This window comes from Ascaphus truei, chromosome 16, assembly GCF_040206685.1.
Source record: "Ascaphus truei isolate aAscTru1 chromosome 16, aAscTru1.hap1, whole genome shotgun sequence".
NCBI lineage: Eukaryota > Metazoa > Chordata > Amphibia > Anura > Ascaphidae > Ascaphus > Ascaphus truei.
In genome coordinates, this window is record NC_134498.1 from 12,036,532 (window position 1) to 12,054,810 (window position 18,279).

At 35.9% G+C, this 18,279-nt stretch overlaps 6 non-coding genes across 6 annotated transcripts; all 6 read left to right on the forward strand.

The window, feature by feature from the left end:
• The first annotated feature begins 4,827 nt into the window (after nucleotides 1–4,827).
• On the forward strand, nucleotides 4,828–4,900 carry TRNAR-UCG (transfer RNA arginine (anticodon UCG)). Its single transcript has one exon. It is a non-coding gene; the product is annotated as a tRNA-Arg (tRNA).
• Nucleotides 4,901–6,614: 1,714 nt separating this feature from the next.
• TRNAR-UCG (transfer RNA arginine (anticodon UCG)) lies at nucleotides 6,615–6,687 on the forward strand. Its single transcript has one exon. It is a non-coding gene; the product is annotated as a tRNA-Arg (tRNA).
• Nucleotides 6,688–11,514: 4,827 nt separating this feature from the next.
• Nucleotides 11,515–11,587, forward strand: TRNAR-UCG (transfer RNA arginine (anticodon UCG)). Its single transcript has one exon. It is a non-coding gene; the product is annotated as a tRNA-Arg (tRNA).
• A 1,726-nt stretch (nucleotides 11,588–13,313) lies between these two features.
• TRNAR-UCG (transfer RNA arginine (anticodon UCG)) lies at nucleotides 13,314–13,386 on the forward strand. Its single transcript has one exon. It is a non-coding gene; the product is annotated as a tRNA-Arg (tRNA).
• A 1,715-nt stretch (nucleotides 13,387–15,101) lies between these two features.
• On the forward strand, nucleotides 15,102–15,174 carry TRNAR-UCG (transfer RNA arginine (anticodon UCG)). The gene has a single exon. It is a non-coding gene; the product is annotated as a tRNA-Arg (tRNA).
• A 1,726-nt stretch (nucleotides 15,175–16,900) lies between these two features.
• On the forward strand, nucleotides 16,901–16,973 carry TRNAR-UCG (transfer RNA arginine (anticodon UCG)). The gene has a single exon. It is a non-coding gene; the product is annotated as a tRNA-Arg (tRNA).
• Nucleotides 16,974–18,279: the final 1,306 nt, after the last annotated feature.

Genomic DNA, 18,279 nt, shown 5'->3' on the forward strand with positions numbered 1-18,279 from the left:
TTTTTTTTTTATTCTCATAAAAAAACAATTGCACTTTATGTTTGAACTTCATGTGTACAGTATGTGGACGAGACACGAAGGGCACTGCAGTACCAGCACACACCACATGTTCATTATTTTAGGATAGATACAGTGAAATTTTCCCTTTCAGTTTTTGCTTTAGTTTTAGTGTCTGCTGGGACACACTGGGACACATATTCAACAAAGGTGGAACTGTTCAGAACTTGTGCTGTTCTGTTCACTGTACATATGCTAAAAGTGTTTTTTTCATAATTGTTTATGTGAGAAAGAGCTCACAAACGAAGGGTAATGCGGTACTGGAGTCATCCACAGTACAAACCACAAATAATTAGATGCTTTCTAAAATTGGCTAAATGAAAAATATTATAAAGAGTTAAACTAAAAAATACTTTAAAGTTGAATAGCTAAGTGTATTGTTACAATAGATGGGTACATGGCCAGAAAACATGCATGTACTATATAATCCTACAACATATCAAGTCAATGCGTTCCTAAACACCAGTGGTGCAATTGATTAGTGCATGTTACTTATGTGCCTGAGTTAAATGAGTTTAATCTTCACCTGAATATGGTTTTTACTTGCATTCTAACTAAGGAAATAGTTATAGGAAGCAGGCTATAGAAACATATTTTTTACAGCGTTACATAATTCATTTCAGTGCAAACATTTATTTAAAGGATAATATTCAGGAATACCTATTGGAAAACAAATTCATTAGTAATAGTCAGCATGGATTTATGAAGGATAGATCATGCCAAACTAACCTTATTTGTTTCTTTGATGAGGTAAGTAGGAATTTAGACCAGGATAATGCATTTGATGTGGTAAACTTAGATTTTGCAAAGGCTTTTGATATGGTATCACACAAGAGGTTGGTGTACAAAATAAAGAAAATTGGACTCAGTAATAATATATGCACCTGGATTGAAAACTGGTTAAAGGACAGACAACAGAGGGTTGTCATAAATGGAACTTTTTCAGGTTGGGCTAAAGTCGTGAGTGGAGTACCTCAAGGATCGGTACTGGGACCCCTGCTTTTTAACTTGTTTATTAATGACCATGAGGTTGGGATCAAGAGCAAAGTCTCCATCTTTGCTGATGATACTAAATTGTGTAAGGTAATAGAATAAGAGCAGGATGTAATTTCTCTCCAGAAGGACTTGGAGAGACTGGAAACGTGGGCAGGTAAATGGCAAATGAAGTTTAATACAGATAAATGTAAGGTTATGCATTTGGGATGCAAGAATAAAAAGGCGACTTACAAATTAAATGGAGATATATTGGGGGAATTCTTGATGAGAAGGATTTAGGAGTGCTTGTAGACAGCAGGCTTAGCAATAGTGCCCAATGTCATGCAGTAGCTACAAAGGCAAACAAGATCTTATCTTGCATCAAACGGGCAATGGATGGAAGGGAAGTAAACATATTTATGCCCCTTTACAAAGCATTAGTAAGACCACAACTTGAATATGGAGTACAATTTTGGGCACCAATCCTAAGAAAAGACAATATGGAACTAGAGAGAGTGCAGAGACGAGCCACCACATTAATAAAGGGGATGGACATTCTAACTTATGAGGAGAGGCTAGCTATATTGGATTTGTTTACATTAGAAAAGAGGCGTCTAAGAGGGGATATGATAACTATATACAAATATATTCAGGGACAAAACAAGGAGCTTTCAAAAGAACTATTCATCCCACGGACAGTACAAAGGACTCGGGGCCATCCCTTAAGGTTGGAGGAAAGGAAATTTCACCAGCAACAAAGGAAAGGGTTTTTTACAGTAAGGGCAGTTAAAATGTGGAATTCATTACCCATGGAGACTGTGATGGCAAATACAATAGATTTGTTCAAAAAAAGGTTGGACATCTTTTTAGATGGGAAAGGTATACAGGGATATACCAAATAAATATACATGGGAAGGATGTTGATCCAGGGATTAATCCGATTGCCAATTCTTGGAGTCAGGAAGGAATTAATTTTTCCCCTTAATGGGGTTTTTTGTTTGCCTTCCTCTGGATCAATAAGTAAGTATAGATATAGAATAAAGTATCTGTTGTCTAAATTTAGCATAAGTTGAGCTTGATGGACGTACGTCTTTTTTCAACCACATCTACTATGTAAATATGTAACTGAATCTTGTGCCCCATGTGCATTATTCTTTGTTTAGATCCAATACTCCTTTTATTTTTTATATATCCACAGCATATTTCAATTGTTACTTTCATAGATTATCAATAGCATATTTTAAGTAACATTATTATATATGCATTCACTTGTTCTCTATTGATTAATCTATCAAACTTGCATTTTTATTGTTTTTTACTCAGGAGTGGTGGTTTGCTGTAATTCGTTGGTTAACTGCAGTTAGCTCCTCATCTTGTCGCCAATTTGGGTAAAATTGAATACCAAGTAGGATATTAAATAAATTTGCCTATTATCAATATGGACATAAGCATACTTCTGAGCGTGGCCTAATGGCTACGGCGCCTGACTTCGAATCAGAAGATTGAGGGTTCGAGTCCCTTCGTGGTCGTTTTTTTATATTCTCATTAAAAAACAATTGCACGTTATATTTGTACTTCATGTGTACAGTATGTGGACGAGACACGAAGGGCACTTCAGTACCAGCACACACCACGTGTTCATTATTTTAGGATAGATACAGTGAAAGTTTCCCTTTCAGTTTTTGCTTTAGTTTAATGTCTGCTGGGACACACTGGGACACATATTCAACCAAGGTGGAACTGTTCAGAACTCGTGCTGTTCTGTTCACTGTTTTATTCAATGTACATATGCTAAAAGTGTTTTTTTCATAATTGTTTATGTGAGAAAGAGCTCACAAACGATGGGTAATGCGGTACTGGAGTCATCCACAGTACAAACCACAAATAATTAGATGCTTTCTAAAATTGGCTAAATGAAAAATATTATAAAGAGTTAAACTTAAAAATACTTTAAAGTTGAATAGCTAAGTGTATTGTTACAATAGATGGGTACATGGCCAGAAAACATGCATGTACTATGTAATACTACAACATATCAAGTCAATGCATTCCTAAACTCCAGTGGTGCAATTGATTAGTGCATGTTACTTATGTGGCTGAGTTTAATGTGTTTGATCTTCACCTGAATATGGTTTTTACTTGCATTCTTACTAAGGAAATAGTTATAGGAAGCAGGCTATAGAAACATATTTTTTGCAGCGTTACATAATTCATTTCAGTGCAAACATTTATTTACAGGATAATATTCAGGAATACCTATTGGAAAACAAATTCATTAGTAATAGTCAGCATGGATTTATGAAGGATAGATCATGCCAAACTAACCTTATTTGTTTATTTGATGAGGTAAGTAGGAATTTAGACCAGGGTAATGCAGTTGATGTGGTAAACTTAGATTTTGCAAAGGCTTTTGATACGGTTCCACACAAGAGGTTGGTGTACAAAATAAAGCAAATTGGACTCAGTAAAATGTTTGCACCTGGATTGAAAACTGGTTGAAGGATAGACAACAGAGGGTTGTCATAAATTGAACTTTTTCAGGTTGGGCTAAAGTTGTGAGTGGAGTACCTAAGGGATCGGCACTGGGACCCCTGCTTTTTAACTTGCTTATTAATGACTTCGTGGTTGGCATCGAGAGCAAAGTCTCCATCTTTGCTGATGATAATAAATTGTGTAAGGTAGTACAATCAGAGCAGGATGTAATTTCTCTCCAGAAGAACTTGGAGAGACTGGAAACGTGGGCAGGTAAATGGCAGATGAGGTTTAATACAGATAAATGTAAGGTTATGCATTTGGGATGCAAGAATAAACTGGCGACTTACACATTAAATGGGGATAAATTGGGGGAATCCTTGATGGAGAAGGATTTAGGAATGCTTGTAGACAGCAGGCTTAGCAATAGTGCCCAAAGTCATGCAATAGCTGCAAAGGCAAACAAGATCTTATCTTGCATTAAATAGGCAATGGATGGAAGGGAAGTAAACATAATTATGCCCCTTTACAAAGCATTAGTTAGACCACACCTTGAATATGGCGTACAATTGTGGCCACCACACCTTAGAAAACACATTCTGGAATTAGTGAGTGCAGAGAAGAGCCCCCAAATTAATAAAGGGGATGAACAATCTAATTTATGAGCAGACTGGGAAATGGAGGAAAAGACCTCCCAAAAAAGACCTCCCAAAGTAGTGCTCAGAAAGAGGTGAAAAGGCAACCAATGTATAAATGCAATAAGAAAATGTGAATTAAATCCACAATAATTCATCCGGAGTAAGATCCTATTGTGCTCCTATGAAGGGTGTAAAACCAATAAACACATGTGGGGATGTCTTGGAAGACCATAATGTAAATCAACCTGACACCGAACTGAATGGTAAACTAATCTCTGGAGCTGGATCACATGAACATGTAAGTGAGAAATAATGTTTGTACTCACTGAATCTTGTGCCCCATGTGCCTTTTTCTTTGTTTAGATCCAATACTCCTTTTATTTTTTATATATCCACAGCATATTTCAATTGTTGCTTTCATAGATAATCAATAGCACAAATTAAGTAACATTATTATATATGCATTCACTTGTTCTTTATTGATTAATCTATCAAACTTGCATTTTTATTGTTTTTTACTCAGGAGTGGTGGTTTGCTTAAATTGGTTGGTTAACTGCAGTTAGCTCCTCATCCTGTCGCCAATGTGGGTAAAATTGAATACCAATTTGGATATTAAATACATTTGCCTATTATCAAAATGAACATAAGCATACTTCTGAGCATAGATCAGGCACTTTTTCGGTTGACCGCGTGGCCTAATGGATAAGGCGTCTGACTTCGAATCAGAAGATTGAGGGTTGGAGTCCCTTCGTAGTCATTTTTTTTTTATTCTCATAAAAAAACAATTGCACTTTATGTTTGAACTTCATGTGTACAGTATGTGGACGAGACACGAAGGGCACTGCAGTACCAGCACACACCACATGTTCATTATTTTAGGATAGATACAGTGAAATTTTCCCTTTCAGTTTTTGCTTTAGTTTTAGTGTCTGCTGGGACACACTGGGACACATATTCAACAAAGGTGGAACTGTTCAGAACTTGTGCTGTTCTGTTCACTGTACATATGCTAAAGGTGTTTTTTTCATAATTGTTTATGTGAGAAAGAGCTCACAAACGAAGGGTAATGCGGTACTGGAGTCATCCACAGTACAAACCACAAATAATTAGATGCTTTCTAAAATTGGCTAAATGAAAAATATTATAAAGAGTTAAACTAAAAAATACTTTAAAGTTGAATAGCTAAGTGTATTGTTACAATAGATGGGTACATGGCCAGAAAACATGCATGTACTATATAATCCTACAACATATCAAGTCAATGCGTTCCTAAACACCAGTGGTGCAATTGATTAGTGCATGTTACTTATGTGCCTGAGTTAAATGAGTTTAATCTTCACCTGAATATGGTTTTTACTTGCATTCTAACTAAGGAAATAGTTATAGGAAGCAGGCTATAGAAACATATTTTTTACAGCGTTACATAATTCATTTCAGTGCAAACATTTATTTAAAGGATAATATTCAGGAATACCTATTGGAAAACAAATTCATTAGTAATAGTCAGCATGGATTTATGAAGGATAGATCATGCCAAACTAACCTTATTTGTTTCTTTGATGAGGTAAGTAGGAATTTAGACCAGGGTAATGCATTTGATGTGGTAAACTTAGATTTTGCAAAGGCTTTTGATACGGTTCCACACAAGAGGTTGGTGTACAAAATAAAGCAAATTGGACTCAGTAAAAATGTTTGCATCTGGATTGAAAACTGGTTGAAGGATAGATAACAGAGGGTTGTCATAAATTGAACTTTTTTAGGTTGGGCTAAAGTTGTGAGTGGAGTACCTAAGGGATCGGCACAGGGGATGGACAATCTAACTTATGAGGAGACTGGGAAATGAAGGAAAGGACCTCCCAAAGTAGAGCTCAGGAAGAGGTGAAAAGGCAATCAATGTATAAATGCAATAAGAAAATGTGAATTAAATCCACAATAATTCATCCGGAGTAAGATCCTATTGTGCTCCTATGAAGGGTGTAAAACCAATAAACACATGTGGGGATGTCTTGGAAGACCATAATGTAAATCAACCTTACCCCCAACTGAATGGTAAACTAATCCCTGGAGCTGGATCACATGAACATGTAAGTGAGAAATAATGTTTGTGCTCACTGAATCTTGTGCCCCATGTGCCTTATTCTTTGTTTAGATCCAATACTCCTTTTATTTTTTATATATCCACAGCATTTGTCAATTGTTGCTTTCATAGATAATCAATAGCACAAATTAAGTAACATTATTATATATGCATTCACTTGTTCTTTATTGATTAATCTATCAAACTTGCATTTTTATTGTTTTTTACTCAGGAGTGGTGGTTTGCTTAAATTGGTTGGTTAACTGCAGTTAGCTCCTCATCCTGTCGCCAATGTGGGTAAAATTGAATACCAATTTGGATATTAAATACATTTGCCTATTATGAAAATGAACATAAGCATACTTCTGAGCATAGATCAGGCACTTTTTCGGTTGACCGCGTGGCCTATTGGATAAGGCGTCTGACTTCGAATCAGAAGATTGAGGGTTTGAGTCCCTTCGTAGTCATTTTTTTTTTATTCTCATAAAAAAACAATTGCACTTTATGTTTGAACTTCATGTGTACAGTATGTGGACGAGACACGAAGGGCACTGCAGTACCAGCACACACCACATGTTCATTATTTTAGGATAGATACAGTGAAATTTTCCCTTTCAGTTTTTGCTTTAGTTTTAGTGTCTGCTGGGACACACTGGGACACATATTCAACAAAGGTGGAACTGTTCAGAACTTGTGCTGTTCTGTTCACTGTACATATGCTAAAGGTGTTTTTTTCATAATTGTTTATGTGAGAAAGAGCTCACAAACGAAGGGTAATGCGGTACTGGAGTCATCCACAGTACAAACCACAAATAATTAGATGCTTTCTAAAATTGGCTAAATGAAAAATATTATAAAGAGTTAAACTAAAAAATACTTTAAAGTTGAATAGCTAAGTGTATTGTTACAATAGATGGGTACATGGCCAGAAAACATGCATGTACTATATAATCCTACAACATATCAAGTCAATGCGTTCCTAAACACCAGTGGTGCAATTGATTAGTGCATGTTACTTATGTGCCTGAGTTAAATGAGTTTAATCTTCACCTGAATATGGTTTTTACTTGCATTCTAACTAAGGAAATAGTTATAGGAAGCAGGCTATAGAAACATATTTTTTACAGCGTTACATAATTCATTTCAGTGCAAACATTTATTTAAAGGATAATATTCAGGAATACCTATTGGAAAACAAATTCATTAGTAATAGTCAGCATGGATTTATGAAGGATAGATCATGCCAAACTAACCTTATTTGTTTCTTTGATGAGGTAAGTAGGAATTTAGACCAGGATAATGCATTTGATGTGGTAAACTTAGATTTTGCAAAGGCTTTTGATATGGTATCACACAAGAGGTTGGTGTACAAAATAAAGAAAATTGGACTCAGTAATAATATATGCACCTGGATTGAAAACTGGTTAAAGGACAGACAACAGAGGGTTGTCATAAATGGAACTTTTTCAGGTTGGGCTAAAGTCGTGAGTGGAGTACCTCAAGGATCGGTACTGGGACCCCTGCTTTTTAACTTGTTTATTAATGACCATGAGGTTGGGATCAAGAGCAAAGTCTCCATCTTTGCTGATGATACTAAATTGTGTAAGGTAATAGAATAAGAGCAGGATGTAATTTCTCTCCAGAAGGAGTTGGAGAGACTGGAAACGTGGGCAGGTAAATGGCAAATGAAGTTTAATACAGATAAATGTAAGGTTATGCATTTGGGATGCAAGAATAAAAAGGCGACTTACAAATTAAATGGAGATATATTGGGGGAATTCTTGATGAGAAGGATTTAGGAGTGCTTGTAGACAGCAGGCTTAGCAATAGTGCCCAATGTCATGCAGTAGCTACAAAGGCAAACAAGATCTTATCTTGCATCAAACGGGCAATGGATGGAAGGGAAGTAAACATATTTATGCCCCTTTACAAAGCATTAGTAAGACCACAACTTGAATATGGAGTACAATTTTGGGCACCAATCCTAAGAAAAGACAATATGGAACTAGAGAGAGTGCAGAGACGAGCCACCACATTAATAAAGGGGATGGACATTCTAACTTATGAGGAGAGGCTAGCTATATTGGATTTGTTTACATTAGAAAAGAGGCGTCTAAGAGGGGATATGATAACTATATACAAATATATTCAGGGACAAAACAAGGAGCTTTCAAAAGAACTATTCATCCCACGGACAGTACAAAGGACTCGGGGCCATCCCTTAAGGTTGGAGGAAAGGAAATTTCACCAGAAACAAAGGAAAGGGTTTTTTACAGTAAGGGCAGTTAAAATGTGGAATTCATTACCCATGGAGACTGTGATGGCAAATACAATAGATTTGTTCAAAAAAAGGTTGGACATCTTTTTAGATGGGAAAGGTATACAGGGATATACCAAATAAATATACATGGGAAGGATGTTGATCCAGGGATTAATCCGATTGCCAATTCTTGGAGTCAGGAAGGAATTAATTTTTCCCCTTAATGGGGTTTTTTGTTTGCCTTCCTCTGGATCAATAAGTAAGTATAGATATAGAATAAAGTATCTGTTGTCTAAATTTAGCATAAGTTGAGCTTGATGGACGTACGTCTTTTTTCAACCACATCTACTATGTAAATATGTAACTGAATCTTGTGCCCCATGTGCATTATTCTTTGTTTAGATCCAATACTCCTTTTATTTTTTATATATCCACAGCATATTTCAATTGTTACTTTCATAGATTATCAATAGCATATTTTAAGTAACATTATTATATATGCATTCACTTGTTCTCTATTGATTAATCTATCAAACTTGCATTTTTATTGTTTTTTACTCAGGAGTGGTGGTTTGCTGTAATTGGTTGGTTAACTGCAGTTAGCTCCTCATCTTGTCGCCAATTTGGGTAAAATTGAATACCAAGTAGGATATTAAATAAATTTGCCTATTATCAATATGAACATAAGCATACTTCTGAGCGTGGCCTAATGGCTACGGCGTCTGACTTCGAATCAGAAGATTGAGGGTTCGAGTCCCTTCGTGGTCGTTTTTTTATATTCTCATTAAAAAACAATTGCACGTTATATTTGTACTTCATGTGTACAGTATGTGGACGAGACACGAAGGGCACTTCAGTACCAGCACACACCACGTGTTCATTATTTTAGGATAGATACAGTGAAAGTTTCCCTTTCAGTTTTTGCTTTAGTTTAATGTCTGCTGGGACACACTGGGACACATATTCAACCAAGGTGGAACTGTTCAGAACTCGTGCTGTTCTGTTCACTGTTTTATTCAATGTACATATGCTAAAAGTGTTTTTTTCATAATTGTTTATGTGAGAAAGAGCTCACAAACGATGGGTAATGCGGTACTGGAGTCATCCACAGTACAAACCACAAATAATTAGATGCTTTCTAAAATTGGCTAAATGAAAAATATTATAAAGAGTTAAACTTAAAAGTACTTTAAAGTTGAATAGCTAAGTGTATTGTTACAATAGATGGGTACATGGCCAGAAAACATGCATGTACTATGTAATACTACAACATATCAAGTCAATGCATTCCTAAACTCCAGTGGTGCAATTGATTAGTGCATGTTACTTATGTGGCTGAGTTTAATGTGTTTGATCTTCACCTGAATATGGTTTTTACTTGCATTCTTACTAAGGAAATAGTTATAGGAAGCAGGCTATAGAAACATATTTTTTGCAGCGTTACTTAATTCATTTCAGTGCAAACATTTATTTAAAGGATAATATTCAGGAATACCTATTGGAAAACAAATTCATTAGTAATAGTCAGCATGGATTTATGAAGGATAGATCATGCCAAACTAACCTTATTTGTTTATTTGATGAGGTAAGTAGGAATTTAGACCAGGGTAATGCAGTTGATGTGGTAAACTTAGATTTTGCAAAGGCTTTTGATACGGTTCCACACAAGAGGTTGGTGTACAAAATAAAGCAAATTGGACTCAGTAAAATGTTTGCACCTGGATTGAAAACTGGTTGAAGGATAGACAACAGAGGGTTGTCATAAATTGAACTTTTTCAGGTTGGGCTAAAGTTGTGAGTGGAGTACCTAAGGGATCGGCACTGGGACCCCTGCTTTTTAACTTGCTTATTAATGACTTCGTGGTTGGCATCGAGAGCAAAGTCTCCATCTTTGCTGATGATAATAAATTGTGTAAGGTAGTACAATCAGAGCAGGATGTAATTTCTCTCCAGAAGAACTTGGAGAGACTGGAAACGTGGGCAGGTAAATGGCAGATGAGGTTTAATACAGATAAATGTAAGGTTATGCATTTGGGATGCAAGAATAAACTGGCGACTTACACATTAAATGGGGATAAATTGGGGGAATCCTTGATGGAGAAGGATTTAGGAATGCTTGTAGACAGCAGGCTTAGCAATAGTGCCCAAAGTCATGCAATAGCTGCAAAGGCAAACAAGATCTTATCTTGCATTAAATAGGCAATGGATGGAAGGGAAGTAAACATAATTATGCCCCTTTACAAAGCATTAGTTAGACCACACCTTGAATATGGCGTACAATTGTGGCCACCACACCTTAGAAAACACATTCTGGAATTAGTGAGTGCAGAGAAGAGCCCCCAAATTAATAAAGGGGATGAACAATCTAATTTATGAGCAGACTGGGAAATGGAGGAAAAGACCTCCCAAAAAAGACCTCCCAAAGTAGTGCTCAGAAAGAGGTGAAAAGGCAACCAATGTATAAATGCAATAAGAAAATGTGAATTAAATCCACAATAATTCATCCGGAGTAAGATCCTATTGTGCTCCTATGAAGGGTGTAAAACCAATAAACACATGTGGGGATGTCTTGGAAGACCATAATGTAAATCAACCTGACACCGAACTGAATGGTAAACTAATCTCTGGAGCTGGATCACATGAACATGTAAGTGAGAAATAATGTTTGTACTCACTGAATCTTGTGCCCCATGTGCCTTTTTCTTTGTTTAGATCCAATACTCCTTTTATTTTTTATATATCCACAGCATATTTCAATTGTTGCTTTCATAGATAATCAATAGCACAAATTAAGTAACATTATTATATATGCATTCACTTGTTCTTTATTGATTAATCTATCAAACTTGCATTTTTATTGTTTTTTACTCAGGAGTGGTGGTTTGCTTAAATTGGTTGGTTAACTGCAGTTAGCTCCTCATCCTGTCGCCAATGTGGGTAAAATTGAATACCAATTTGGATATTAAATACATTTGCCTATTATCAAAATGAACATAAGCATACTTCTGAGCATAGATCAGGCACTTTTTCGGTTGACCGCGTGGCCTAATGGATAAGGCGTCTGACTTCGAATCAGAAGATTGAGGGTTGGAGTCCCTTCGTAGTCATTTTTTTTTTATTCTCATAAAAAAACAATTGCACTTTATGTTTGAACTTCATGTGTACAGTATGTGGACGAGACACGAAGGGCACTGCAGTACCAACACACACCACATGTTCATTATTTTAGGATAGATACAGTGAAATTTTCCCTTTCAGTTTTTGCTTTAGTTTTAGTGTCTGCTGGGACACACTGGGACACATATTCAACAAAGGTGGAACTGTTCAGAACTTGTGCTGTTCTGTTCACTGTGTTATTCAATGTACATATGCTAAAGGTGTTTTTTTCATAATTGTTTATGTGAGAAAGAGCTCACAAACGAAGGGTAATGCGGTACTGGAGTCATCCACAGTACAAACCACAAATAATTAGATGCTTTCTAAAATTGGCTAAATGAAAAATATTATAAAGAGTTAAACTAAAAAATACTTTAAAGTTGAATAGCTAAGTGTATTGTTACAATAGATGGGTACATGGCCAGAAAACATGCATGTACTATATAATCCTACAACATATCAAGTCAATGCGTTCCTAAACACCAGTGGTGCAATTGATTAGTGCATGTTACTTATGTGCCTGAGTTAAATGAGTTTAATCTTCACCTGAATATGGTTTTTACTTGCATTCTAACTAAGGAAATAGTTATAGGAAGCAGGCTATAGAAACATATTTTTTACAGCGTTACATAATTCATTTCAGTGCAAACATTTATTTAAAGGATAATATTCAGGAATACCTATTGGAAAACAAATTCATTAGTAATAGTCAGCATGGATTTATGAAGGATAGATCATGCCAAACTAACCTTATTTGTTTCTTTGATGAGGTAAGTAGGAATTTAGACCAGGGTAATGCATTTGATGTGGTAAACTTAGATTTTGCAAAGGCTTTTGATACGGTTCCACACAAGAGGTTGGTGTACAAAATAAAGCAAATTGGACTCAGTAAAAATGTTTGCATCTGGATTGAAAACTGGTTGAAGGATAGATAACAGAGGGTTGTCATAAATTGAACTTTTTTAGGTTGGGCTAAAGTTGTGAGTGGAGTACCTAAGGGATCGGCACAGGGGATGGACAATCTAACTTATGAGGAGACTGGGAAATGAAGGAAAGGACCTCCCAAAGTAGAGCTCAGGAAGAGGTGAAAAGGCAATCAATGTATAAATGCAATAAGAAAATGTGAATTAAATCCACAATAATTCATCCGGAGTAAGATCCTATTGTGCTCCTATGAAGGGTGTAAAACCAATAAACACATGTGGGGATGTCTTGGAAGACCATAATGTAAATCAACCTTACCCCCAACTGAATGGTAAACTAATCCCTGGAGCTGGATCACATGAACATGTAAGTGAGAAATAATGTTTGTGCTCACTGAATCTTGTGCCCCATGTGCCTTATTCTTTGTTTAGATCAAATACTCCTTTTATTTTTTATATATCCACAGCATATGTCAATTGTTGCTTTCATAGATAATCAATAGCACAAATTAAGTAACATTATTATATATGCATTCACTTGTTCTTTATTGATTAATCTATCAAATTTGCATTTTTATTGTTTTTTACTCAGGAGTGGTGGTTTGCTTAAATTGGTTGGTTAACTGCAGTTAGCTCCTCATCCTGTCGCCAATGTGGGTAAAATTGAATACCAATTTGGATATTAAATACATTTGCCTATTATCAAAATGAACATAAGCATACTTCTGAGCATAGATCAGGCACTTTTTCGGTTGACCGCGTGGCCTATTGGATAAGGCGTCTGACTTCGAATCAGAAGATTGAGGGTTTGAGTCCCTTCGTAGTCATTTTTTTTTTATTCTCATAAAAAAACAATTGCACTTTATGTTTGAACTTCATGTGTACAGTATGTGGACGAGACACGAAGGGCACTGCAGTACCAGCACACACCACATGTTCATTATTTTAGGATAGATACAGTGAAATTTTCCCTTTCAGTTTTTGCTTTAGTTTTAGTGTCTGCTGGGACACACTGGGACACATATTCAACAAAGGTGGAACTGTTCAGAACTTGTGCTGTTCTGTTCACTGTACATATGCTAAAGGTGTTTTTTTCATAATTGTTTATGTGAGAAAGAGCTCACAAAACGAAGGGTAATGCGGTACTGGAGTCATCCACAGTACAAACCACAAATAATTAGATGCTTTCTAAAATTGGCTAAATGAAAAATATTATAAAGAGTTAAACGAAAAAATACTTTAAAGTTGAATAGCTAAGTGTATTGTTACAATAGATGGGTACATGGCCAGAAAACATGCATGTACTATGTAATCCTAAAACATATCAAGTCAATGCGTTCCTAAACTCCAGTGGTGCAATTGATCAGTGCATGTTACTTATGTGCCTGAGTTTTATGAGTTTAATCTTCACCTGAATATGGTTTTTACTTGCATTCTTACTAAGGAAATAGTTATAGGAAGCAGGCTATAGAAACATATTTTTTACAGCGTTACATAATTCATTTCAGTGCAAACATTTATTTAAAGGATAATATTCAGGAATACCTATTGGAAAACAAATTCATTAGTAATAGTCAGCATGGATTTATGAAGGATAGATCATGCCAAACTAACCTTATTTGTTTCTTTGATGAGGTAAGTAGGAATTTAGACCAGGGTAATGCATTTGATGTGGTAAACTTAGATTTTGCAAAGGCTTTTGATACGGATCCACACAAGAGGTTGGTGTACAAAATAAAGCAAATTGGACTCCGTAAAAATGTTTGCACCTGGATTGAAAACTGGTTGAAGGATAGATAACAGAGGGTTGTCATAAATTGAACTTTTTTAGGTTGGGCTAAAGTTGTGAGTGGAGTACCTAAGGGATCGGCACAGGGGATGGACAATCTAACTTATGAGGAGACTGGGAAATGAAGGAAAGGACCTCCCAAAGTAGAGCTCAGGAAGAGGTGAAAAGGCAATCAATGTATAAATGCAATAAGAAAATGTGAATTAAATCCACAATAATTCATCCGGAGTAAGATCCTAATGTGCTCCTATGAAGGGTGTAAAACCAATAAACACATGTGGGGATGTCTTGGAAGACCATAATGTAAATCAACCTGACCCCCAACTGAATGGTAAACTAATCCCTGGAGCTGGATCACATGAACATGTAAGTGAGAAATAATGTTTGTACTCACTGAATCTTGTGCCCCATGTGCCTTATTCTTTGTTTAGATCCAATACTCCTTTTATTTTTTATATATCCACAGCATATTTCAATTGTTGCTTTCATAGATAATCAATAGCACAAATTAAGTAACATTATTATATATGCATTCATTTGTTCTTTATTGATTAATCTATCAAACTTGCATTTTTATTGTTTTTTACTCAGGAGTGGTGGTTTGCTTAAATTGGTTGGTTAACTGCAGTTAGCTCCTCATTCTGTCGCCAATGTGGGTCAAATTTAATACCAAGTAGGATATTAAATACATTTGCCTATTATCAATATGAACATAAGCATACTTCAGAGCATAGATCAGGCACTATTTCCGTTGACCGCGTGGCCTAATGGCTAAGGCGTCTGACTTCGAATCAGAAGATTGAGGGTTCGAGTCCCTTCGTGGTTGTTTTTTTTTATTCTCATAAAAAAACAATCGCACTTTATGTTTGTACTTCATGTGTACAGTATGTGGATGAGACACGAAGGGCACTGCAGTACCAGCACACACCACATGTTCATTATTTTAGGATAGATACAGTGAAAGTTTCCCTTTAAGTTTTTGCTTTAGTTTTAGTGTCTGCTGGGACACACTGGGACACATATTAAACCAAGGTGGAACTGTTCAGAACTTGTGCTGTTCTGTTCACTGTGTTATTCAATGTACATATGCTAAAGGTGTTTTTTTCATAATTGTTTATGTGAGAAAGAGCTCACAAAACGAAGGGTAATGCGGTACTGGAGTCATCCACAGTACAAACCACAAATAATTAGATGCTTTCTAAAATTGGCTAAATGAAAAATATTATAAAGAGTTAAACGAAAAAATACTTTAAAGTTGAATAGCTAAGTGTATTGTTACAATAGATGGGTACATGGCCAGAAAACATGCATGTACTATGTAATCCTAAAACATATCAAGTCAATGCGTTCCTAAACTCCAGTGGTGCAATTGATCAGTGCATGTTACTTATGTGCCTGAGTTTTATGAGTTTAATCTTCACCTGAATATGGTTTTTACTTGCATTCTTACTAAGGAAATAGTTATAGGAAGCAGGCTATAGAAACATATTTTTTACAGCGTTACATAATTCATTTCAGTGCAAACATTTATTTAAAGGATAATATTCAGGAATACCTATTGGAAAACAAATTCATTAGTAATAGTCAGCATGGATTTATGAAGGATAGATCATGCCAAACTAACCTTATTTGTTTCTTTGATGAGGTAAGTAGGAATTTAGACCAGGGTAATGCATTTGATGTGGTAAACTTAGATTTTGCAAAGGCTTTTGATACGGATCCACACAAGAGGTTGGTGTACAAAATAAAGCAAATTGGACTCCGTAAAAATGTTTGCACCTGGATTGAAAACTGGTTGAAGGATAGATAACAGAGGGTTGTCATAAATTGAACTTTTTTAGGTTGGGCTAAAGTTGTGAGTGGAGTACCTAAGGGATCGGCACAGGGGATGGACAATCTAACTTATGAGGAGACTGGGAAATGAAGGAAAGGACCTCCCAAAGTAGAGCTCAGGAAGAGGTGAAAAGGCAATCAATGTATAAATGCAATAAGAAAATGTGAATTAAATCCACAATAATTCATCCGGAGTAAGATCCTAATGTGCTCCTATGAAGGGTGTAAAACCAATAAACACATGTGGGGATGTCTTGGAAGACCATAATGTAAATCAACCTGACCCCCAACTGAATGGTAAACTAATCCCTGGAGCTGGATCACATGAACATGTAAGTGAGAAATAATGTTTGTACTCACTGAATCTTGTGCCCCATGTGCCTTATTCTTTGTTTAGATCCAATACTCCTTTTATTTTTTATATATCCACAGCATATTTCAATTGTTGCTTTCATAGATAATCAATAGCACAAATTAAGTAACATTATTATATATGCATTCATTTGTTCTTTATTGATTAATCTATCAAACTTGCATTTTTATTGTTTTTTACTCAGGAGTGGTGGTTTGCTTAAATTGGTTGGTTAACTGCAGTTAGCTCCTCATTCTGTCGCCAATGTGGGTCAAATTTAATACCAAGTAGGATATTAAATACATTTGCCTATTATCAATATGGACATAAGCATACTTCTGAGCATAGATCGGGAACTTTTTCAGTTGACCGCGTGGCCTAATGGATAAGGCGTCTGACTTCGAATCAGAAGATTGAGGTTTCGAGTCCCTTCGTGGTTGTTTTTTTATATTCTCATTAAAAAACAATTGCACGTTATATTTGTACTTCATGTGTACAGTATGTGGACGAGACACGAAGGGCACTTCAGTACCAGCACACACCACATGTTCATTATTTTAGGATAGATACAGTGAAAGTTTCCCTTTCAGTTTTTGCTTTAGTTTAATGTCTGCTGGGACACACTGGGACACATATTCAACCAAGGTGGAACTGTTCAAAACTCGTGCTGTTCTGTTCACTGTTTTATTCAATGTACATATGCTAAAAGTGTTTTTTTCATAATTGTTTATGTGAGAAAGAGCTCACAAACGATGGGTAATGCGGTACTGGAGTCATCCACAGTACAAACCACAAATAATTAGATGCTTTCTAAAATTGGCTAAATGAAAAATATTATAAAGAGTTAAACTTAAAAATACTTTAAAGTTGAATAGCTAAGTGTATTGTTACAATAGATGGGTACATGGCCAGAAAACATGCATGTACTATGTAATACTACAACATATCAAGTCAATGCATTCCTAAACTCCAGTGGTGCAATTGATTAGTGCATGTTACTTATGTGGCTGAGTTTAATGTGTTTGATCTTCACCTGAATATGGTTTTTACTTGCATTCTTACTAAGGAAATAGTTATAGGAAGCAGGCTATAGAAACATATTTTTTGCAGCGTTACTTAATTCATTTCAGTGCAAACATTTATTTAAAGGATAATATTCAGGAATACCTATTGGAAAACAAATTCATTAGTAATAGTCAGCATGGATTTATGAAGGATAGATCATGCCAAACTAACATTATTTGTTTATTTGATGAGGTAAGTAGGAATTTAGACCAGGGTAATGCAGTTGATGTGGTAAACTTAGATTTTGCAAAGGCTTTTGATACGGTTCCACACAAGAGGTTGGTGTACAAAATAAAGCAAATTGGACTCAGTAAAATGTTTGCACCTGGATTGAAAACTGGTTGAAGGATAGACAACAGAGGGTTGTCATAAATTGAACTTTTTCAGGTTGGGCTAAAGTTGTGAGTGGAGTACCTAAGGGATCGGCACTGGGACCCCTGCTTTTTAACTTGCTTATTAATGACTGCGTGGTTGGCATCGAGAGCAAAGTCTCCATCTTTGCTGATGATAAGAAATTGTGTAAGGTAGTACAATCAGAGCAGGATGTAATTTCTCTCCAGAAGAACTTGGAGAGACTGGAAACGTGGGCAGGTAAATGGCAGATGAGGTTTAATACAGATAAATGTAAGGTTATGCATTTGGGATGCAAGAATAAACTGTCGACTTACACATTAAATGGGG